General features: G+C 40.1%; 1 protein-coding gene across 1 annotated transcript in view; it reads left to right on the top strand.

Moving 5' to 3' along the window:
- The window catches only part of LOC115224342 (leucine-rich repeat and fibronectin type-III domain-containing protein 4), a 74,101-nt gene that overhangs the window by 4,585 nt on the left and 44,516 nt on the right, over positions 1-25,000 (top strand). The window contains exon 2 of the mRNA XM_029795214.2: positions 19,852-19,966. The gene's annotated coding sequence lies outside the window, so the exon portion shown is untranslated. The remainder of the gene's footprint in view (positions 1-19,851; positions 19,967-25,000) is intronic.

The raw sequence follows: 25,000 nt of genomic DNA, 5'->3' as shown, positions 1-25,000 counted from the left end.
ATACGAAAGAGGTTTAGCTGTTATTTCTACCAGATTAACCACCACCACGTAGAGACTTTCTCGATGGGTCACGTAGAGATTTAGTCTTTTTGTTTGTTTTGTTTAACTACTTTATATCGATTAATGTTATCTGTTTGCAGTAATCCCACCGAGGTCAGGTCGGATTTGCTTTTCATCCTTCTAGGGTGGTGTGGTGACTGGCCGTCGATGCGATAAAAACTCCGATTAAGTATTGATATCGGATTTAAATCACGTTTCCTCCCCCACAAAATCCGTGGTCTTTAACCCAGGTTGGTGATTCTTGTGGCTTCATCTTGGGTCAGCCTTGATCGAACAGGCAATATGACCAGTCAACAGCACTATAGCCGTGACAATCCTATCGGGGTTTTCCCCCCCCCCATATATGCCCACAACTCTGCACTACCTTATCCGAAATGCTCTTTAAAAAACAGCGTGTGATTTTAAGATTTGGCTGCTATTTCTAGGAGATCGGGCGATTGGTTTGTCTTCCCCCTATCGTTGGTTGGTGGGCGGTAACTTTTAAAAAAAAAATAATTGGTAGAAAGAATAAAATAAATGGCAGATGGTATTTAATTTCAGATCTTTAGATTGTGAGTTCAAATTCCGCCGAGATCAACTTTGGCCTTTAATTCTTCCGGTGTCACTGTGGATGATAGTGGTGGTGTGGGGGAGAGGAAGTGAGAGACTAAAACATTGCGGTGGATTTGAATTTCCTCTCCTCTACACCGCTCCACCCGCCCCCCACCACTGTCCATCGCAATTTGTGGTGCTTGTTTGTGCCAAATGCGACAAAATCGGTTCTCTTCGGTTTTTGCTTGTAAGTAAGGGCGATAATTGAAAACATACATGTATGCACACGTGCGTATACACGCACTCACACGTGCACCCACGCACTAATGCACACACCGTTTACCATTTTCAGTGGCCACTGAGAGACCCAATTCTTGCCATTGCTTAGATAGAATTCGTCGAGGTAGATGTTCAACGCCTGGATGCCCTTTCTCTTCTTGCTAGCCATCGCTTGTTTACCAAGCAAGGTCATATTTCTCCGTGGCCCCTGACATGTTTCTCACGGAAGACGAGAAGTAAATATATACACGGCGCTTGTTTACAACCATCGCATGATGTCAACACACACACACACACACACACACACACACACACAAAGGCTTCCACACAGTTTCTGATTACCAAATTCGCTCATGTCCATTCATAGGCTTGAGGTTATAGTAGAAGGCACTGAACCTGAAACCATATGTGGTTGCAAAGTACAAAGTGAGCTTCTTAACAACTAGTGTTGGTTTGTTTACATCCCAGTAGCTTAGTGGTCCAGCAAAAACGATCAATAAAATAAGTACGAGGCTTAATGTATGTCTGGTGTCAATGTAATTGGCTGAACACACACACACACACACCACACACACAAGTAGCAAGGTTACCTGGTTACATCTGAGTGAAATGAAGTGTCATGGCCATCCTGTCTGTTTCTATTTCATTGACCACAAGTTTAAATGTGTCCCATCGGTCTGGGAATCGAAACCACGATCGTAAGTACAACACCCTAAACACTTGGTCACGCGTCTTTTAGCTTGCTTACTAACCACATAGTTCCAGGTTCAGTCCCACTGCATGACACCTTGGGCAAGTGTCTTCTATAACCTCGGGCCGACCAAAACATTGTGAGTGGATTTGGTAGTCGGAAACTGAAAGAAGCCCCGTCGTATGTGTGAGTGTGTGTGTGTATATATATATATGTATGTTTGTGTGTCTGTGTTTGTCCCCCCAACATCGATTGACAACCGATGCTGGTGTGTTTACATCCCCGTAACTTAGCCGTTCGGCAAAAGAGACCAATAGAATAAGTACTAGGCTTACAAAGAATAAATCCTGGAGTCAATTTGCTCGACCAAAGACGGTGTTCCAGCATGGCCGCAGTCAAATGACTGAAACAAGTAAAAAGGCAAAGAAAAATTATAATCACAAGTGCTAACATGGTACCTTAAAGATAGCGTTTGACAGTAGGTTGCACTTATATATGTAGTTTAATGTGAAGCAGGTAAATGGTGAAACACCTTACACTGGAGACGTAAAAGACAGGTATTAAGAATCATATCACTGATGTAAAATATCTTTGTTGGTTGGAAACAAGTTGCTGTTTAGTTGCAGGTCAGCTTTGATTGTGCAGATCTGGGGGGAAAAGCATTCTGGCCGTGACCAGCCATGTTTTTGTATATCAGGAATTACATTCTTAATTGTATGCTTGTATTTTGAAAGCAGTGAGAGACATGTTTTGACTGGGCATTAGCGGCTATTTCTAGCAGGTCTACTGACTGTGTAGAGGTTCCTTTAGTTGTTGTTTAGTTTCAGCTGGGTCCTGAAGAGACAGGTTAGGTGTTAGGGTCATGGCCATCCTGTCTGTTTCTATTTCATTGACCACAAGTTTAAATGTGTCCTTCTACTTTTTGTAGTGTTGTGTGGTTTGATGACAATTTGACTGCTGTTTCTAGCATTTTGAACAGTTGCACTACTATCTCCTATTGGTTCATAACTGTTGTTTGTTGTTTAGTCTCTGATTGTGATAAAAAGCATTCCAGCCATGACCACCTCATAGAACACACTACTGCAATGAGTATCACATCATCCACCATGTCCAGTTATTCACTGGGGGAAAAAATATCCCCTACATCTCCCCACCTTCAGATGTCTCCTCCTTCTACACCTTGCACTACTACTATGGTACTTTTCAAACTGGGTGGACATGGCCACCTCTGTTCAGGCCCACCCGGCTCAACCATCTCTTCTCATTACAAATTGTATCCAGTTACCTCTCAGCACCATCATCATCAGTTAAGTCCGTTTTCCATGCTGGCGCAGGAGTGGCTGTGTGGTAAGTAGCTTGTTTACCAACCACATGGTTCCGGGTTCAGTCCCACTGCATGGCACCTTGGGCAAGTGTCTTCTACTATAACCTCGGGCCGACCAAAGCCTTGTGAGTGGATTTGGTAGCCGGAAACTGAAAGAAGCCCGTCGTATATATGTATATATATGTATGTGCATGTATGTTTGTGTGTCTGTGTTTGTCCCCCTAGCTTTGCTTGACAACCAATGCTGGTGTGTTTATGTCCCCGTTACTTAGCGGTTTGGCAAAAGAGACCGATAGAATAAGTACTGGGCTTACAAAAGAATAAGTCTCGAAGTCGATTTGCTCGACTAAAGGTGGTGCCCCCGCATGGCCGCAGTCAAATGACTGAAACAAGTATAAGAGTAAAGAGTATGGGTTGGACACTTTGATGAGAGCTGATAAGGCCAGTGGGGCTGTACCAAGTTCTTTTGTCTGTTTTGGCAAGTTTTCTACTGCTGGGTGCCCTTCCTAATGACAATCACTCTCCAGAGTATACTGGGTGCTTTTTACATGGCACCAGCACCAACAGAGTCACTGAGTAACTTGCAAGACAAAAAAACCCCCTTCAGCTGGAGAGGGGATGTAATAGCAAGCAGGGTTGGTGGCCTCATGCCAGTTGATAAAGGAATAGAGATATAGAAAGACATGGAGGTGTTCTGCTGTAGAGTAGATACATGAGTACCCCAGTTGGAAAAGAAAGCAGGTGGGTGTTATTGGGTCAGGTTAGAAGAGCAGGTACCAACTGCCAGGGAGCAGGAACCTTACTTAGCCTTATCCCTATAGTAGCCTTAACCCTTTTGTTACTGTATTTATTTTGAGATGCTCTGTGTTTCTTTCAATTAATTTTAAATATAACAAAGAATTTAGTAAAATAACTTAGTTATCATTAAGCTGGTGTTAGGAACATAAATTGTGACTAAGGTTTGATGGAAGATTTTAAATTCCAAACTTATGTAAACAAGACACTTGGACTCAGAGCCAGCGGCGGTCTCAGCCGGGTTGGTATCGGAAGGGTTAAATGATGCCAAGAGGGCCATTGAAATCAGGACCAAATTGAGTCAGGAACCAACATTAACAACTAGCTTGGTAGAAAACTTCAAGGTATGGTGCTTGCGGTATACTTTTTTTTTGGTTTTTTTGGAGGTTTTTATGGTCAGTTGTGAAGGCGCGTGGCTTAGTTGTTAGGGGTATGTGGTTCAAAATCATAAGGCCATGAGTTCATGATACCCTGTGGAATGCTGTGTCCTTGAGCAAGATGCTTTATTTTCACATTGCTCCAGTCCAATAGGCTGGCAAAAATGAGTTGTATCTGTAAGTCAAAAGGGCCAGCGTTGTCACACTCTGTGTCATACTGAATCTCCCCGAGAACTAACATTAATGGTACATGTGTCTGTGGAATACTCAGCCACTTGCACGTTAATGTTACAAGCAGGCTGTTCCATTGATTGGATCAACTGGAACCCTCTTCGTCGTAACCGAGGTCATTTCAAGAGCATGAAATAGTGCTGACAAGGATTAAAAAAAACATAATAGCGGGTCCCTAGAAAAGTAGCTTGGTTCCCTGCCGTGCCTGATTGACATTGGGCAGTGTACTGCTACCGCAAGCCTTCAACTGCCCTTAATATTGCTGGGTCGGAGTGGGAGTTTAACCCTTCAGTATCTAACTAAATAGGCCATATCCAGTCCAAACATTCTGGCCATATCAGGCATCTCACTTGACCCTGTTATCTCCCCTACTGTCCCTCTCGCGTCTGACCACTGTCCGAAGTCAGGACGCCATGATAGATCGTTAGCTCCTACATGCATTTTCTTCTCTCCTTGTTTTTTTCTGTGTATCTTTCTGTTGAAGAGCGTAGGCTCGAAACGTAAAAGACTTGTTCTATTTCTATTCCTGAGTGCCATACTAATACATTTGTTTGTTTGTACTCCACCTGCCTTCGTCTTTTGTTTATTTTCGTAAACCTTCCCGTTATATACTGTTTTACTTGTTTCAGTCATTTGACTGCGGCCATGCTGGAGCACCGCCTTTAGTCGAGCAAATTGACCCCGGGACTTATTCTTTGTAAGCCCAGTACTTATTCTATCGGTCTCTTTTGCCGAACCGCTAAGTAACGGGAACATAAACACACCAGCATCAGTTGTCAAGCAATGATAGGGGGACAAACACAGACACACAAACATACACACACCACACACCACACACACACACACACACACCACACACACACACATATATATATATATATAATATATATATATATAAACGACGGGCTTCTTTTAGTTTCCGTCTTCCAAGTCCACTCACAAGGCTTTGGTCGCCCCGAGGCTATAGCAGAAGACACTTGCCCAAGATGCCACGCAGTGGGACTGAACCCGGAACCATGTGGTTGGTAAGCAAGCTACTTACCACACAGTCACTCTTGTGCCTATCTCACATATACCCTACAATGTCAGTCTAAAGATAATCAATCAGATCATTGAAATCTCAAAGCTACAAGATAATGCATAATTAGTTCAAGACTATGTAGATAAAGAAAAATAAGCATTGCATTTGACAGTAATTTAAATGCTGAAAGGTTTTAAAGTAGCAAAAACTCGGTGCCCCTTGATGTGGGGTCTGTGGACATTTGTTGTGTGTGTGACCCAGGCTAGTGTTGTTGGAAAGAAATGGAGTGTGAGTGAGTTGCTAAGGTAGAAACTACCTGTAAATGGACGAGGAGACAGAAGGTGTATAGAGCACATAGTAAGGTCTGTAGTGGATTAGAAGAAAGAAAAAAATGAAGAAAAATGTGTATCTCACAAAAGAATATTTCACGAAGGCAGGTGAGATTTTGCAGTGCAAGGAATTAATCATTCAATTGGAAGCGGATATGACAAAAATGGTGAAAGTCAGGAAGTCACTTGTAGGAGATGGTCAGCATCAGAGATGGGTGAGCACAGGAAGCTGTCTTGGAGACATGGAACCAGTCAAGTTGTGTTTATTTTTTAATTTTTTTTTATTTATCTAGTTTCAGCTCACAAGCTGTGGCCATGCTGGGGCACCGCCATTTGGTGTTGCTACATGATTTTACTTCATGAATGCTTTTTAGCAATTGCATGTGGTTTTTTTTTTTTTTTTTTTTTTCTATTCTGAAGTAGGTGTATGATGGATGTACTTCTGTTTCTGACTGATGTTGAGATTCTGGATTGGAATAAGCACAGTTAATTGTCGTCGTGTGTAGATGCCAATCCTTGCTGAAGCATGTTTTGCCATCGTGTAGGCTCCAAGCCTTGAACATCGTGGCTAATCTACAAAAAAATAGCAATGCAACATTGTTAACAGGATGAAAGTCAACACCTAACTTGTACACCAGGATGTCTTTTCACAGGAATGGCAAGAGTAATGCAACGGAAGCCAAAACTTTGATTTCTAAATGGTATTAAGAACTGGAGATAGAAAGGATATCAGCTCATGTTACCAAAAACATTGCAATCCACAACTTTGTGGTATGGTATGACATGACATTAAAAAAGAAAAAAAAGCACAGGAGTGGCTGTGTGGTAAGTAGCTTGCTAACCAACCACATGGTTCCGGGTTCTGTCCCACTGTGTGGCATCTTAGGCAAGTGCCTTCTGCTATAGCCCCGGGCCGACCAATGCCTTGTGAGTGGATTTGGTAGACGGAAACTGAAAGAAGCCTGTCGTATATATGTGTGTATATATATATATATATATATATATATATATATATGTATGTGTGTGTTTGGCCCCCTAGCATTGCTTGACAACCGATGCTGGTGTTTTATGTCCCCGTCACTTAGCGGTTCGGCAAAAGAGACCGATAGAATAAGTACTGGGCTTAGAAAGAATAAGTCCTGGGGTCGATTTGCTCGACTAAAGGCGGTGCTCCAGCATGGCCGCATCAAATGACTGAAACAAGTAAAAGAGTAAAGAGGTAAAAATCCTGTTTGTGGATTTAATGGTAATATGAGAAGGAGTTCTGGAGTGGTGTATACTAGAAACGGAATGTTTGAAATATGAATAAGTGAAAGAGTTGTGTGAGGTTTGAAATCAGAGTAGGATGTGCTTGAAACATGAGGTCCGACTGGGCAGGTATTGGTCATAAGAGGAAACAGCAGCAATGCTGTGGTTTGTAAATTGTTGGAAAGAAGCAGAGAATGAGGTAGTGGATGGAGATCTGTGAAAGACCAAAGTTGAGAATCTCCATTTTAAAGCATCTGGTAAAAATGTTGTTGAGTTGGTTAATTTCTCCAGTTACACTTTATATATCGCGAAGAAGGACAGAAGATAAAAGAGAGGAACTTCTGAGATGCTGGTTGAGTAGTTTATAAATTTCCGAGACATAGAAATTTTTATCCCTTCAGCATTCAGACTACAGTCAGATGTAATTCTTCTTCTTCTTCTTCTTCTTTTTTTTTTACTTGTTTCAGTCATTTTGACTGCGGCCATGCTGGAGCACCACCTTTAATCGACCAACTCAACCCCGGGACTTATTCTTTGTAAGCCCAGTACTTATTCTATTGGTCTCTTTTGCCGAACCGCTAAGTGACGGGGACGTAAACACACCAGCATCGGTTGTCAAGCAATGCTAGGGGGACAAACACAGACACACAAACATACACACACACACACACACACACACACACACACACGCATATATATATATATATATATATGTAGGTCCCGGGTTGATTCGGGGTTAACCACAGTAAATAAGGTACTCAATACATAGCAGAGTAAAATAAATTTATTATATAGAAGGAGCTTCTACAGGACTAGAACTGTTTCATTCAAGAGAAATCATCAGGAAGCTGATATATATATATGCATATATATACGACTGGCTTCTTTCAGTTTCCGTCTACCAAATCCACTCACAAGGCTTTGGTCGGCCTGAGGCTATAGTAGAAGACACTTGCCCAAGGTGACACGCAGTGGGACTGAACCCAGAACCATGTGGTTGGTAAGCAAGCTACTTACCACACAGCAACTCCTGCGCCTATTTATTCACACTATTTTGAATTGATCATGCATTATTTCATAGCTTCAAGATTTCAATGGTGTGTTTGCATATTTTTAGAATGACATTGTAGGGTAGGTGTGAGAGGCTGGATCTGGTCAGTTTTAACATAAAACCGGCAGAATATTTTGGCCGGATCTGACCGGTTTAAATGTTAAAATGCTGAAATGAAATTTTGCAGAAATAAGTTTCCAAAGGTATAAATTATGTTAAATTGAGAAAATTAACATACTGCAAATATGCAAATGAGAAAGTTGTTTAAATTAAATTAATTCTAACCCTTCAGCATTCAGATTACTCTGTCAAAATCATTGCTTGTTCATTTACATTGTTTTGCATTAATCATACAATATGTATACACATACACACTTTTATATGCATATAAATAGATATATATTCACAGTATGCATGTACACACTATACATCTACATACACATGCACGAGTTTATATATATATATATATATATATATATATATATATATTTACACTCTCTTTTACTTGTTTCAGTCATTTGACTGTGGACATGCTGGAGCACTGCTTTTAGTCGAGCAAATCGACCCCAGGGCTTATTCTTTGTAAGCCTAGTACTTATTCTATTGGTCTCTTTTGCTGAACAGCTAAGTTACGGGGATGTAAATACACCAGCATCGGTTGTCAGGCAATGTTGTGTGTGTGTGTGTGTGGGGTGGGGACAAACACACACATACATACATACATACATATATATATATATATATATATATATATATATACACATATATACAATGGTCTTCTTTCAGTTTCCGTCTACCAAATCCACTCACAAGGCTATAGTAGAAGACACTTGCCCAAGGTGCCACACAGTGGGACTGAACCCTGAACCGTATGGTTGGTAAGCAAGCTACTTACCACACAGCCACTCCTGCGCCTATACACACACACACATTTTTTAAAAGCACAATACACTATAGATATTATGTACACGCAAATTCCAATGATGTGATTGTTTAGTTTTAGAATGACAGTGTAGGATAAAGTATGAGAGGTCAAATCTGGCCAGTTTGAACAAAAAAAAAAACAAAACAGGTTGACTATTTTAGCAGGATATGACCAGTATAAATGCTAACCGGTTATCATAATTTTTTTTTTAAAAATTAGTATTCATTTCAGGATTTTGTATAAGTACCAAGAAATTTGATATAAGTTAAATTATAATCGTTGTGTGTCTGCCATACTTGGCGGAAAAAGAAGCCTACTTCAAAAAGTTAGCAGTCATTTGAGAAATAAGTTTGTAGTGTGGAATAAATCCTTTATAAGTATTAAAATAAAATGTTGGGTTGCTGCCACCGTCTTTGGTTTGGTAAGGGTTGGGATTGCTGAAGAAAGAAGTTTGCTGTGTTGAGAGCCAAAAATAACAAAAAGAAAACCATGGATATTCCCTAGTTAGCATAAGAATTGGCAGAGTTTTGACTTGTTTGGTAACTTGAAGTGTCACAGGGTCTGGGAAGTGGTGGTGGTGGTGGTTTATTTCGTATAGATTTGTGGTGAGTCATCTTAATCAGGCGAGGATCAAACAGTTTGATAGCTATATCAAGTGGAATTGTAGTCGTATCAGATACAGGTGTGGCGCAAAGGATACCCATGCTAGTGGCACATAAAAGCACCCAATACACTCTTGGAGTGGCTGGCATTAAGAAGGGCACCCAGCTGTAAAAACCATGCCAAATCAGACTAGAGTCCGGTACAGCCTTCCAGCTGACCAGCCCTGGTCAAACTGTCCAACCCCTGCCAGCATGGACAATGAACGTTAAATAATGATAATTAATAATAAGACGGCGAGCTGGCAGAACTGTTAGCACGCCGGGTGAAATACTTAGCGGTATTTTGTCTGCTGGTATTTCGTTCTGAGTTCAAATTCCACCGAGGCTGACTTTGCCTTTCATCCTTTCGGGGTCGATTAAATAAGTACCAGTTACGCACTGGGGTTGATGTAATTGACTTAATCCCTTTGTCTGTCCTTGTTTGTCCCCTCTACGTTTAGCCCCCTGTGGGCAATAAAGAAATAAATAATGATAATGACGATCTCCTTAAAGAAAGACACCTGTTCATCTATCATACTTTGTAGCTTATCAACACCTACCCTAAAGCCATTTCTTACAGTACTATTCTCTCCTCGGTTGAAGGGGTCCTGTGAGTTACCTGGTGACCTCACTAAAGCTGGTGCCATATAAAAAGCACCCAGTATACTGTGTAAAGTGATTGGCATTAGGAAGGGCATCCAGCTGTAAAAACCCTGCCAAACCAATGGGAGTTGAGTGCAGTCCTCTTGACTTGTTGATTTCTCTTGAATGGTCCAACCCATGCCAGCATGGGAAAGTAGACATTAAATAATCAGAATGAGGTGGTCAGGGTTTAGAGGTGAGAAAGGGATCAGCTGTGTTTGTGTGTTGGTTAGGGATGTCTGTGGAGGAAGATATAGTTTGTTGATGCGAGATAAGGACACTACTTTTTTTATTTGTATGCTTAATGGTTTGATCTAGGGCATCATCTAATATCCATTTTCCCATTCTTGCATGGGTTACATGGAACTCTTGAGGTAGATTTTTTTGTAGCTGGAGGCCCTTCCTACTCTGTTAAATCTTTATTTCCAAGTAAAGTAATATTTTTCCTTACCACTGGACACGTTTTTACAGAAGATTGGAAACAAAGGACGTTGCTGATATGACAGGGACACTCGTTTACATCAATTACACAAATGTCAAGAGGAGACACTAACACCCACACACAACTGGCTTCTTTCAGTTTATTTCTTTATTGCCCACAAGGGGCTAAACACAGAGGGGACAAACAAGGATAGACAAAGGGATGAAGTTGATTACATCGACCCTAGTGCGTAACTGGTACTTGATTTATCGACCCTGAAAGGATGAAAGGCAAAGTCGACCTCGGTGGAATTTGAACTCAGAACGTAACAGCAGACGAAATACCGATAAGCATTTCGCCCAGCGTGCTAACGCTTCTGCCAGCTCGCCGCCTTTTTTAAATTTCATTTTGCAGGATAATCTAATTGATTATCAGTTTCTGTTTACCAAACACACTCACTGTTTTGGTTGGCCTGGGGCTATATAGTAGATGACACTTGCCCAAGGTGTTACACTGTGATGGGGTTCATGAAATTTTTTTGTGGGGAGGGGCAAGTTGGAGACACCAAATGCAAAATAGAGAAATGAAATGAAACCATACCCCCAAATAATTTTAAATCCTTTTGGTCCCATCTCACCTGAGGTTGCCCCACTCCCACCACCCAGCTCTGTGAAAGTGATCTAATTATGTTCCAACACCAGCTTAATAATGACAATTAATTTACTGAATTCTTCATTATTTTCAGCACCAACAGAAACTAAATATATTCCAAGAGAAATATGCTAACAAAAAGGTTGAACTCGATAGCAGCAGACTTGAGAACCATTCCTGGTTCTGTGATAGAAATTTCCTGTTTTATAGTCATCTAAAACCTTCCATCAAAATTTCACTCTATGTTCCAAACACTAACAAATTGAGTCATTTTACTGAATTCTTCTGTATTTTCAAAATTTATTGTAATAAAAGCAGTGTATTTCAACAGGAATAGGTTAACAAAAGGGTCAAAACATTTCCAATTCAGCTGCATGGAGTGGGGTGGATTGTAGCTTTAGGCTAATTGTGGTACCAGCACCTTTTTCCAACAAACATTTTTTTATTCTATATTTTTGAGATAAGGAATTATGCACATTATTTACAGTGGACAGATAAGTATCCTCATCCTTGTTATCATAACATTTTGTCTGATGTACTCTCCAGCCTTCATCAGGTGTTCTGGTGGAATTTTGAACCCGACCCTTTATTTGACTAATGGGGTACACTGTTCTCATTCCTAAGGTATGTTGCTGATGCTATTTTTCTTTTGATATTATTTTTCGAGTACCTGCCTGGGATAAGTTCAGTCCCAGGCAGGGACTTGAAAAATACCTTAGGAATGAGAACAGTGCACCCCATTAGTCAAATAAAGGGTCGGGTTTGAAATTCCACCAGGACTCCTGATGAAGGCTGGAGAGTACATCAGCCAAAATGTTATAACAACAAACAAGGTGAGGACACTTCTCCTCCATTGTAAATAACAGACATTTTTTTGTCAATTTCTTAGAATTAATTGTTCACATAAATCATAAGTTTTAAATTTTGGCACATTCAAAAGCCTTTTCATTTAGAGGTGGGGCGGCTCTTGGTTACATCAATTTCAGGAGCTTTCGTTATTTGATCTGTATTTGACTGATGCTTATTTTAATGACCCTAAAAGGATGAAAGGCAAAGTTGACCTTGGCCGTACATCAAAACGAAATCAAATGGAAATTGTAGTTGTAATCCCTGTGCTGGTGGTACGTAAAAGGGCACCATCCGAACATGGCTGATGCCAGCACCGTCTTGACTGGCTCCCATGCTGGTGGCATGTAAAAGCCACCATCTGATCATGGTTGATGCCAGCTTCCTCTGGCCCCTGTGCTGGTGGCTCGTAAAAAGCACCCACTACACTCGGAGTGGTTGGTGTTAGGAAAGGCATCCAGCTGTAGAAACATTGCCAGATCAGACTGGAGTCTGGTGCAGCCTCCTGGCTTTCCAGACCCCAGTTGAATCATCCAACCCATGCCGGAATGGAAAACTGATGTTAAATGATGATGACAGTAAAAAGCCAGAACAAAATTCCCAAAAAATCGGCTAGATTTTTTCCAACATGCTAATGATTCTGTGAACTCCCTGCCTTTGTAGTAGTAATAACCCTTTCAACTAAAGGCACAAGGTTTGAAATTTGGGGGACGGGACTTGTTGATTGCATTGACCCCAGTGTTTCACTGGTACATATTTTATCAACCTCCAAAAAGATGAAAGGCAAAGTCTACCTTGGTGGAATCTTTGTAGTAATAATAATAGGTTCAGGAGTGGCTGTATGGTAAGTAGCTTGCTAACCAACTACATGGTTCTGGGTTCAATCTCACTGCATGGCATCTTCTGCTATAGCCTTGGGTCGACCAAAGACTTGTGAGTGGATTTGGTAGATGGAAACTGAAAGAAGCCTGTTGTATATTATATGTATATGTTTGTGTGTCTGTGTTTGTCCCCACCATCATCGCTTGACAACCGATGTTGGTGTGTTTACGTCCCCATAACTTAGCGATTCGGCAAAAAAAAAAAATGATAGAATAAGTACTAGGCTTTCAAAGAATAAGTCCTGGAGTTGATTTGTTCAACTAAAGGTGGTGCTCCAGCATGGCCACAGTCAAATGACTGAAACAAATAAGAAAAAAGGAATAACAATGATCTCAAATTGTGGCACAAGGCCAGCAATTTAGTCGCTCAACTAGTATTTTATTGATCCTGAAGGGATGAACGGCTAAGTTAATTTTGACAGAATTTGAACCTAGAATATAAATGGCACACGACACTTTGCCCAGCGTGCTACTCATTCTGCCAGTTCATCACCTTAAATAATTAACATCATAATTAATAAATTATATCGTGACAGTATATTAATCTCTCTTCCTCTGTGTCTTTGGAAAGCTTTGTTCATTCGGGTATTCATTTTATGACTTTTTTTGTTTTCCCATGCTTGTACTGGATTGGTTGAATGCTATTTGAGGTGTTCTTTTACCACAAGATGCCCTCTTTTTACTACTAACCCTGACCTGTTTTTCAAGTTGGTAATCGTCATTTATTCCACATGACTTTGTGCCTTGAGACAATTTGTTGACAGCATAACAGACAACGGCCATCAGCCATGCTATCATACAAGCAATTGTAGTCTAACTGTAGGCATTCATACACATGTGAGTCTGGAAAACTGGTCCTTAACCCTTTAGTGTTTAAACCGGCCTTATCCGGCCTAAATATTCTACATGTCTTATATTCAAATGGGCTATATCTAGCATCTCACACTTAACTTACATGGACACTTTAAAAATAAACAATCATCAAATGGTGGTGCCCCAGCATGGCCACAGCTCATTAGCTGAAACGGGAAAAATCAAAATCAAATCATTGAAACCTCAAAACTGTAAGATAATACATGATTAATTAAAAACAATTTGAGTGAAAAATTATTTACATTTAACAGAGTAATCTGAACACTAAAGGGTTAAACCAGCCAAAATAGTCATAGTCTACCTGTTTTATCTTCCAACTGGCCAGATCCAATCTCTCATATCTATGCTATAATGTTTAATGCCCATTTTTCATGCTGGCTGGGGTTTGGATGGTTTCACATGGAGATGGATAGCCAGTCAAGCTGTCCAGACTCCAATCCGTCTGTTGTGGCATGGTTTCTATGGCTGGATGCCCTTCCTCACGCCAACCTCTTATCAGTGTGCTGGGTGTTTTTTTTTTTTTACATGTTACCAGCATGGTTGCTTTTTAAGTGGCACTGGCATCCAGAAAGACAGCCCTGTATGTGTGGAAAACAGCAATTTTACTTAGCTTGACATGTTTTATCAAGTACAGCAAATTGCCTCATCTCCAAGTCCCTTGGCATTGCCTTAGTGGGGCCCAACATCCCAAGATCCTTTCTCACCACTTTGTCTCATGTCTCCCTGGGTCTACTCCTTCCACTGGTTCCCTCCATAGTCAGAGCTCACCACTTCTTTATGCTGCTGTCTTCATCCATATGCATCACATGACCAAACTAGCACAGTCTTCTCTCTTGCACACAATACCTGATGACTATTACGCTCAGTTTTCTTCTCAAATCCTTTACAATTTGTCATGCATGCACACTGACATTACCCATCCATCAGATCATGTTAGCTTCATTTCTTTGAAGCTTCTGCAAGCCCTCTGTTTCACTGCCATGTAGTATAGTTGTATGTACACAGGCATCATACAATCTGCCTCACACTCTGAGGGAGAGGCCCTTAGTTACCAACAACAGTAGAAGCTCTCTGAACTTTTGCAAAGTTGGCCCTGCTCATTATGTACAAAGTATGCTGGTAGAAACTTCAGTGCAAGCTTTGAACTCTGAGGGAGAGGCCCTTAGTTACCAACAAGAGTAGAAGCTCTCTGAACTTTTGCAAAGTTGGCCCTGCTCATTATATACAAAGGATGCTGGTAGAAACTTCAGTGCAAGCTTTGAACTCTGAGGGAGAGGCCCTTAGTTACCAACAAGAGTAGAAGCTCTCTGAACTTTTGCAAAGTTGGCCCTGCTCATTATGTACAAAGTATGCTGGTAGGTAGTAGAAACTTCAGTGCAAGCTTTGAACTCTGAGGGAGAGGCCCTTAGTTACCAACAAGAGTAGAAGCTCTCTGAACTTTTGCAAAGTTGGCCCTGCTCATTATGTACAAAGTATGCTGGTAGAAACTTCAGTGCAAGCTTTGAACTCTGAGGGAGAGGCCCTTAGTTACCAACAAGAGTAGAAGCTCTCTGAACTTTTGCAAAGTTGGCCCTGCTCATTATGTACAAAGGATGCTGGTAGAAACTTCAGTGCAAGCTTTGAACTCTGAGGGAGAGGCCCTTAGTACCAACAAGAGTAGAAGCTCTCTGAACTTTTGCAAAGTTGGCCCTGCTCATTATGTACAAAGTATGCTGGTAGAAACTTCAGTGCAAGCTTTGAACTCTGAGGGAGAGGCCCTTAGTTACCAACAAGAGTAGAAGCTCTCTGAACTTTTGCAAAGTTGGCCCTGCTCATTATGTACAAAGTATGCTGGTAGAAACTTCAGTGCAAGCTTGAACTCTGAGGGAGAGGCCCTTAGTTACCAACAAGAGTAGAAGCTCTCTGAACTTTTGCAAAGTTGGCCCTGCTCATTAGTACAAAGTATGCTGGTAGAAACTTCAGTGCAAGCTTTGAACTCTGAGGGAGAGGCCCTTAGTTACCAACAAGAGTAGAAGCTCTCTGAACTTTTGCAAAGTTGGCCCTGCTCATTATGTACAAAGTATGCTGGTAGAAACTTCAGTGCAAGTTTTGAACTCTGAGGGAGAGGCCCTTAGTTACCAACTAGAGTAGAAGCTCTCTGAACTTTTGCAAAGTTGGCCCTGCTCATTATGTACAAAGTATGCTGGTAGAAACTTCAGTGCAAGCTTTGAACTCTGAGGGAGAGGCCCTTAGTTACCAACAAGAGTAGAAGCTCTCTGAACTTTTGCAAAGTTGGCCCTGCTCATTATGTACAAAGTATGCTGGTAGAAACTTCAGTGCAAGCTTTGAACTCTGAGGGAGAGGCCCTTAGTTACCAACAAGAGTAGAAGCTCTCTGAACTTTTGCAAAGTTGGCCCTGCTCATTATATACAAAGGATGCTGGTAGATAGAAACTTCAGTGCAAGCTTTGAACTCTGAGGGAGAGGCCCTTAGTTACCAACAAGAGTAGAAGCTCTCTGAACTTTTGCAAAGTTGGCCCTGCTCATTATGTACAAAGTATGCTGGTAGAAACTTCAGTGCAAGCTTTGAACTCTGAGGGAGAGGCCCTTAGTTACCAACAAGAGTAGAAGCTCTCTGAACTTTTGCAAAGTTGGCCCTGCTCATTATATACAAAGGATGCTGGTAGAAACTTCAGTGCAAGCTTTGAACTCTGAGGGAGAGGCCCTTAGTTACCAACAAGAGTAGAAGCTCTCTGAACTTTTGCAAAGTTGGCCCTGCTCATTATGTACAAAGTATGCTGGTAGAAACTTCAGTGCAAGCTTTGAACTCTGAGGGAGAGGCCCTTAGTTACCAACAAGAGTAGAAGCTCTCTGAACTTTTGCAAAGTTGGCCCTGCTCATTATGTACAAAGTATGCTGGTAGAAACTTCAGTGCAAGCTTTGAACTCTGAGGGAGAGGCCCTTAGTTACCAACAAGAGTAGAAGCTCTCTGAACTTTTGCAAAGTTGGCCCTGCTCATTATGTACAAAGTATGCTGTAGAAGTAGCTGGTAGAAACTTCAGTGCAAGCTTTGAACTCTGAGGGAGAGGCCCTTAGTTACCAACAAGAGTAGAAGCTCTCTGAACTTTTGCAAAGTTGGCCCTGCTCATTATATACAAAGGATGCTGGTAGAAACTTCAGTGCAAGCTTTGAACTCTGAGGGAGAGGCCCTTAGTTACCAACAAGAGTAGAAGCTCTCTGAACTTTTGCAAAGTTGGCCCTGCTCATTATATACAAAGGATGCTGGTAGAAACTTCAGTGCAAGCTCTGGACACACAAGAGGTGTAGCGGTATCACAGGAAGGTTAACAGAGAATGTGGTCTTTGTGTGTGGAAAATGTACAGGTAGAATAAACGCTAAAAATACACAGGCAATAGACTCCCTGAAATGCTCAAGTGAATCATTAGAAGTAGTAGATAGCTTCTGTTACCTAGGAGACTGAGTTAGCTGTGGAGGAAGAAGTTCTGAAAGTGTAGTTATGTTTAGTGGCATTTTGCTTATCTTTACATTCTGAGTTCAAATTCTGCTGAGGTCAACTTTGCATTTCATTTTTTTAGGGTTTATAAAACAAGTACCTGTTGAGCACCGGGGGGTGGGGGTGGGAGCAATGTAACCAAATAACTCCGTCCCCCCCCCCAAACAAACAAAAAAATGTTGGTCTGGTATCAAAATCTGGAAGAATGAATTATCAAGGCTCAAAGCTTCTGGGGTTGGTTGAATGGAAAAATGGGTCTGCTGGTGATAAAGACAAAGATGGCGTGATGACATCATAGACTACATAGGAAGGGACTAGGACCCTAGTGTGAGACTGTGAGACTGTAGTGCGTGGTGAGGATGGGTGGGTGTGTATGAGGCCTCGGATCTTCAACCATAAGGGTGGATGTGTTCATTCATTCAACAGTACCCCCACACACACACACACGTGTGTGTGTGTGTGTTCATATCCATATATGCATGTACGCGCCCGCACACCTCAGTTGGTGACATGAAGAGCATCTGGCTGTAGAAAATCTGCCTCAGCGAATTCCATCTGACCCATGCAAGCATGGAAAAGTGGACGTTAAAACTATAGCGTGATGGTGAAATGAAGCGAGTATAGACGACTTTGTAATATTTCTGTTTTTATGTCATTGTTTTGTGTAATTATATTTGTGTGGGGGTATGTGTGTGTGTCTGTATTTTTGTATGTGTATGTATTTATATATAATTCTGCAGTTTCGTGTGTGTGTGTGTGTATTTAATAATATAAGCAACATATGGTTGTGTCGTTGCTCCTTAAGTCTTGAGAAATAATATTCAGCTAAGACAAGCGAATTTTTATGTTCATTCAAAGCTGAGGAGTGATACACAGAAAACTAAACGATTCGAATTCAGTTCGTATTTTTTAATATAAAAAGTCAGAACGAATCTAATAATAATAATAATATTAATTATAATGATAATAATAATAATGATAATATTAATTATAATAATATTAATAATAATATTAATGATGATGATAATAATAGTAATATTAAAAATAATATTAATGATAATGATAATATTAATAATAATGATAATATAATGATAATATTAATAATAATGATAATAATAATAATATTAATGATAATATTAATAATAATGATAATAATAATAATAATATTAATAATAATACTAATATTGTTATATTTTGGAATGGTCATTCAACACACGACTTCACATAAAAAATCTTGCACAGCAAATATATAAACGTAATAATACTAATATTAATGAGAATATTAATAATAATACTCATATTAATAATAATACCAATATTAATAATAATAATATTAATAATTCAGTCTTTTATTAGCCACAAGGGGCTTTCATAAAACAACATAAAATAATAGCATAGTATATTATTATACTATATTATAGTATAGTTTTACAAGAACAGTCGTCAAATGTTGATTATAATAAGAATCATAAAGCAAAGCCTCTTCAATATTAAACCGTGTTTGAAACGTCTCTGATTGTATAAATGGCGAAAAGGTCATGTTTATTAAAGAATTAGACTAGGGAAGGAGGTGGCCGCGGATAGACAGAGACAGACAGAGAGAGGATGATGTTGGTGATGATGGAGGAAAAGTAGAAGAGTATAAAGCAGGAATGTCATGTAATAAAATGATTAGGTTTTAGTCATTAAAGACCACCAGCCAGCCCAACCGATCGTACCACCTTTAAAACCATCGCCTCTGTTATTAAATACTGTCTGTCTGTCTCTTCTCTCTCTGTTATTAATACTATCTCTCTGCTATTGATACTATCTGTCTATCTCTGTTATTGTCTCTGTCTGTCTATCTATCTATCTATCTATCTGTCTGTCTGCTGCCTGTCTGTTGGTCTATCTAACGGTCTGTCTATCTGTCTATCTTTCTGTCTCTCTGACTGTTTGTCTGCCTGTCTGTCGGTCTATCTATTTGTTTGTTTGTCTATCTAACTGTCTGTCTGTCTAACTGTCTGTCTGTCTATCTCTCTGTCTGTCTATCTCTCTGTCTGTCTATCTCTCTGTCTGTCTATCTCTCTGTCTGTCTATCTCTCTGTCTGTCTATCTCTCTGTCTGTCTATCTCTCTATCTATCTGTCTATCTATCTGTCTGTCTGTCTGTTTCTCTGTCTATCTATCTATATCTATCTATCTATCTATCTGTCTGTCTATCTTTCTATTTCTCTGTCTGTCTGTCTATCTGACTGTTTGACTGCCTGTCTGTCGGTCTAACTGTCTGCCTATCTCTCTTTCTGTCTATCTACATTTCTATTTCTCTGTCTGTCTGTGTCTCTCTCTCTCTCTCCCTCTCTCTCCTTCTCTGTGTTATTGCCTCTCTCTCTGTTATTAACGCTATCTCTCTCCCTCCCTCTCTCTATCTCTGTTAGATAATCCTTAATGAATTTGTGCAGGGAAATTGTAATTAAGCCATGACAACGACGACGACGATGGTGACTTTAATAATAATAATAATAATAATGTTCTGTTGGCTTTTTTTTTTTAATATTTTATAGACGGATGAAGAGTGAAGCCACTGTTGCTGCTGCTGTTGGATCTCAGGCAATGGACGACGAGGAAACTGAAGAGGCGACCCCAAGAAGCACTTTTAGATGTCGGCGGCAATTGCAGGTACACAATTATCACCTGAATAATTGGCTTTGTTATTAATTTTTTGTCTTGTTAAATTGTATTTGAAATACAATTTATTTTGGTGTTTCGAAAGTGTCTACATTTTTTCGTTTATTTATTTATTTTTTAATTTTTTTATGAGTGTTCATGACACTCCTATACCGCGTCTCCTCTACCTCCTCCCCCTCTCTACATGTCCGTCCGCTGTTTGTGTTGTGTGTGTGCGCATGTGTTAATGTGTGTGTATACACATACATACATTTATGCATACACGCACGCACATCTTATTTCGTTTTGGGATTTGGTTTGCAAGATTCTTTATGTGAGTTCGTGTGTTGAAGCATATTTTGTTGTATCTGTGGAGAGTCATTCTCTTTTAGGGCCTTATAATTTAACACACTCGTTGGTAAAGCTTCCAGTCATTTACTTACTTTTTTACTCTTTTACTTGTTTCAGTCATTTGACTGCGGCCATGCTGGAGCACCACCTTTAGTCGAGCAAATCGACCCCGGGACTTATTCTTTGTAAGCCCAGTAGTTATTCTATCGGTCTCTTTTTGCCAAACCGCAAAGTGACAGAGACGTAAACACACCAGCATCGGTTGTCAAGCGATGGTGGGGGGGACAAACACAGATACACAAACATATACACACACATACATATATGTATACATATATACGACAGGCTTCTTTCAGTTTCCGTCTACCAAATCCACTCACAAGGCATTGGTCGGCCCGAGGCTATAGCGGAAGACACTTGCCAAAGATGCCATGCAGTGGGACTGAACCCAGAACCATGTGGTTGGTAAGCAAGCTACTTACTACACAGCCACTCCTGCGCCTTGTTTATTTTTCCTAAAAATTTCCGTTGTGTCTTGCAACCTTTTCAATGGTCGTTGACTTTGTCCGTTCAAAAATTTCAGGAAAAATAAATAAATGAGTGGAAACTTTACCGGTGAGGGTGTTAAATAATAAGGCACTAAAAGAGAATGACTCACCCCAGACACAACAGAATACACACACACACACACACATAATATATATATATATGTGTTTGTGAATGTCTGTGATTATTTGTGTATAATTGCTTTTGTCACTCTCTCTCTCTCTGACTTTCTCTGCCTGCCTATACAAACCGTGTGTGTGTGTGAACAAACAAAAGAAGTAGCACTCAACACATTTCTTGTTACATGTATTTATCAATAGTTTAACTTAGTTCCACTAAACGTTTTGTGGATATGTAGGGCATGTCCAACTCGTTCAGATGTCTTCAAGCATGAGAAGGGGTTGGACTTGTTCTACATGTCCACAAAACTTCAACGTGAAGCTGAGTCAAACACATATATATATACAATATATATCATCATCGTTTAACGTCTGTTCTCCATGCTGGCATGGGTTGGACAGTTTGACTGAGGTCTGGAGAGCCAGCGACTGCACCTGGCTCCAGTCTGATCAGGCAGTATTTCTACAGCTGGATGCCCTTCCTAACGCCAGCCACTCCAAGAGTGTGGTGGGTGCTTTTTACATGCCACCGGCACAAGAGCCAGTCAGGTGGGCCTGGTATCGATCAAGTTCGAATAGTGCTTTTATATATATATATATTATATGTAGAAAAATACAAACTGGGACAAGAATGTAAAACATTTAGAAGACGATACAAAAAAACACAGACGGGATGTTCGAAGCCTTCAATCTTCAGTCAAGAACTGGATCATCCTAGCAATTTCGGCTGATTAATCTTGAGATCGCTCCGATCCGACCAGCCCCAAGGAAAAACTAAGCTATGAGCATTAGATTTCTTGGAAGAAGGATCGAATGTATACGAAACAGGGACAGAAAAACGGACGATGCCACACGAATATAAAATACAAAAAACAATAATGGTAATAAAAGGACAAAAACAGCGGGTGTCTTACGACTAATAAACAGTACAACAAGTTTAGCTGGCGTATTTGGAAAAAATGCCTTTATCGGTAGACGAAGACAACGATGTTCTCACGGCTGTGGTCGGAGGCCAAAAGGGCGCCAGCTAAACTTGTTGTACTGTTTATTAGTCGTAAGACACCCGCTGTTTTTGTCCTGTTTTTACCATTATTGTTTTTTGTAGGCGCAGGTGTGGCTGTGTGGGAAGTAGCTTGCTTAGCAACCACACGGTTCCGGGTTCAGTCCCACTGCGTGGCACCTTGGGCAAGTGTCTTCTACTATAGCCTCGGCCTGACCAAAGCCTTGTGAGTGGATTTGGTAGACGGAAACCGAAAGAAGCCTGTCGTATATGTATATATATGTGTTTGTGTGTCTGTGTTTGTCCCCCACCAACATCGCTTGACAACCGATGCTGGTGTGTTTACATCCCCGTTACTTAGCGGTTCAGCAAAAGAGACCAATTGCATAAGTACTAGGCTTACAAAGAATAAGTCCTGGGGTCGATTTGCTTGACTATAAAGGCGGTGCTCCAGCATGGCCGCAGGCAAATGACTGAAACAAGTAAACAAGATATATATATATATATATATATATCAAGGGTGTCTTGATTGAATGAAAGATTGCATTGTTGCAATGAGGTACTTGTTTAACACATGGAAGAATCGATCAGAATGAAATATATGACAACGGAACAGGGAAGACAATTGCGGAATTTCCTGTTCCTTTGTCATTTATTTAATTTCATATTATGCTCTCTATACTCAACTGATGCTTCATTCTGAAGAACAGGTGTATTGAGTTCTAACAGCAGGTTATTAGTGTCGTTATGTCTAGTTGAAACATTTATAGGTTTCAAATTTTGCCCATGGCTAGTAAGCTCAGTGGAGAGGGTAAATCGACTACATTGATCCCCCAGTGCTCAACTGGTACTTATTTTATATTGGACCTTGGAAGGATAAAAGGCAAAGTCGACCTTGGCGGAATTTGAACTCAGAACATGGAGCCAGAAGGAATGTCACTAAGCATTTTGCCCGGTGTGCCAACGATTTTGCCAGTTTGCCTTCGTATTTCATACATCGTAGTTTTCAGAAGTCCCACTGCAAATAGTTTGTATTTGTCAACAAATAAGGAATCTGTGTGTGTGTATAGACTTTATATGTATGTTTGCCCTATTCGGTTCATTTGCAATGAAAGTGCTAATGTATATTTGTGTGTGTGTGTGTGTGTGTGTGTACTTCTAATATAAGGATAGAATTTTTTTTATCAAAAAATTTTATTCGTGGCCAGCATATGAAAAACACCTTTTAAGGTGAAAATTATAAATACAATTATAAATAATGTAATTAGACGATTTAGCGTCTATTTTTCAGCATATTGTCAAAGAAAGTTTTTTTCTTTTTGCCCTTATATATATATATATATATATCGCCTCGTCTGGCCTCCGTGCCGGTGGCACATAAAAGCACCATCCAATTGTGGCCGTTTGCTAGCCTCGTCTGGCACCTGTGCCGGTGATACGTAAAAAGCACCCACTACACTCATGGAGTGGTTGGCGTTAGGAAGGGCATCCAGCCGTAGAAACACTGCCAGATCAGACTGGGCCTGGTGCAGCCTTCTGGCTTCCCAGACCCCAGTTGAACCGTCCAACCCATGCCAGCATGGAAAGTGGACGCTAAACGATGATGATGATGATATTTATTTATTATATAATATATACACTTTATTTAAAAGCAACAGAAATAACAAAAGCTATTACTCAGAGTTTCTGCTGCTTTTAAATAAAGCATATTACTCTACCTTTGGTATTTGAGTACTCTTTTTTCCACCTTGTTTCACATTTATGTGCTTACTCCGGTATATATATATGCACACACACACACACTCTCAAAATATAATTGTCTATCCACCCAAAACTAGAAGGTAGGTTGTACTTATTCATACAAAAAGAAAAAAAATAGTTCAAAAGTTAGGTTTAACAAAATGAAAATACATTTTTCCCACGGCATTTTTCTTCCTGAAGTGACAACAGTAATGAAAACAGACAATAGTAAGAGCAAACACCAAAACATAGGACTAAGTGGAATATTGCTTTTTATCAAACATACATATAAGGTTAATTAATAATGTGTGTTTAATGAGGGTGTTAATTAATTCCAGAGTTGACCTTCATCGAGAACACCCTAATTTGAATATTTCTAGATGTTCACTAAGACTACATTATCGTATGTACCATTGACATAAGATGGTAGTATGTGATTTGTGGGAGGTTTGACTGTTATTTCTAGCAAACAAAAGTTCTTTTATATCTGACCATCCCGTGTTTTTAATTTTGTTTTCATTTTTGATATTTATTGAGAAACAACAGACCAGGGATCTGATTATTTAATAATTTATATTCTCTCTTTACTCTTTTCTCTTTTACTTGTTTCAGTCATTTGACTGCGGCCATGCTGGAGCACCGCCTTTAATCGAACAACTCGACCCCGGGACTTATTCTTTTTTGTAAGCCCATACTTATTCTATCTATCGTCTCTTTTGCCGAACCGCTAAGTAACGGGGACGTAAACACACCAGCATCGGTGTCAAGCAATGCTAGGGGGACAAACACAGACACACAAACACACACATACACACACACATATATATATATATATATATATATATATATACGACGGGCTTCTTTCAGTTTCCGTCTACCAAATCCACTCACAAGGCTTTGGTCGGCCCAAGGCTATAGCAGAAGACACTTGCCCAAGATGCCACGTAGTGGGACTGAACCCAGAACCATGTGGTTGGTAAGCAAGCTACTTACCACACAGCCACTCCTGTCATCCACCTTTTCTTTTAAGACAGTAGACTTTAATGATTTATAGAGAGATTTGGTTGCTGTTTCTAGCAAACATGATTAGACATTTTACTAGCAACCATTCCATTTTCAAAAATAGAGCACCAAAAATAATGATATCGAATATATCCTGTCTCTCTGTTTTTGAGGAATGGAGAGCTTCGTGATTTTATGGAGATTTGGTTGCAAGAGGAAAACGTTTTTATGTCGACAATTTTAAAAAAAATCAAATGTTAAAATTCTTGAAACTGCTTGTTGTTTAGC

Source organism: Octopus sinensis, linkage group LG25, assembly GCF_006345805.1.
Source record: "Octopus sinensis linkage group LG25, ASM634580v1, whole genome shotgun sequence".
NCBI classification, from domain to species: domain Eukaryota; kingdom Metazoa; phylum Mollusca; class Cephalopoda; order Octopoda; family Octopodidae; genus Octopus; species Octopus sinensis.
The sequence above is the reverse complement of the archived record's forward strand: the minus strand, read 5'-3'. Positions and strand labels throughout refer to the sequence as shown.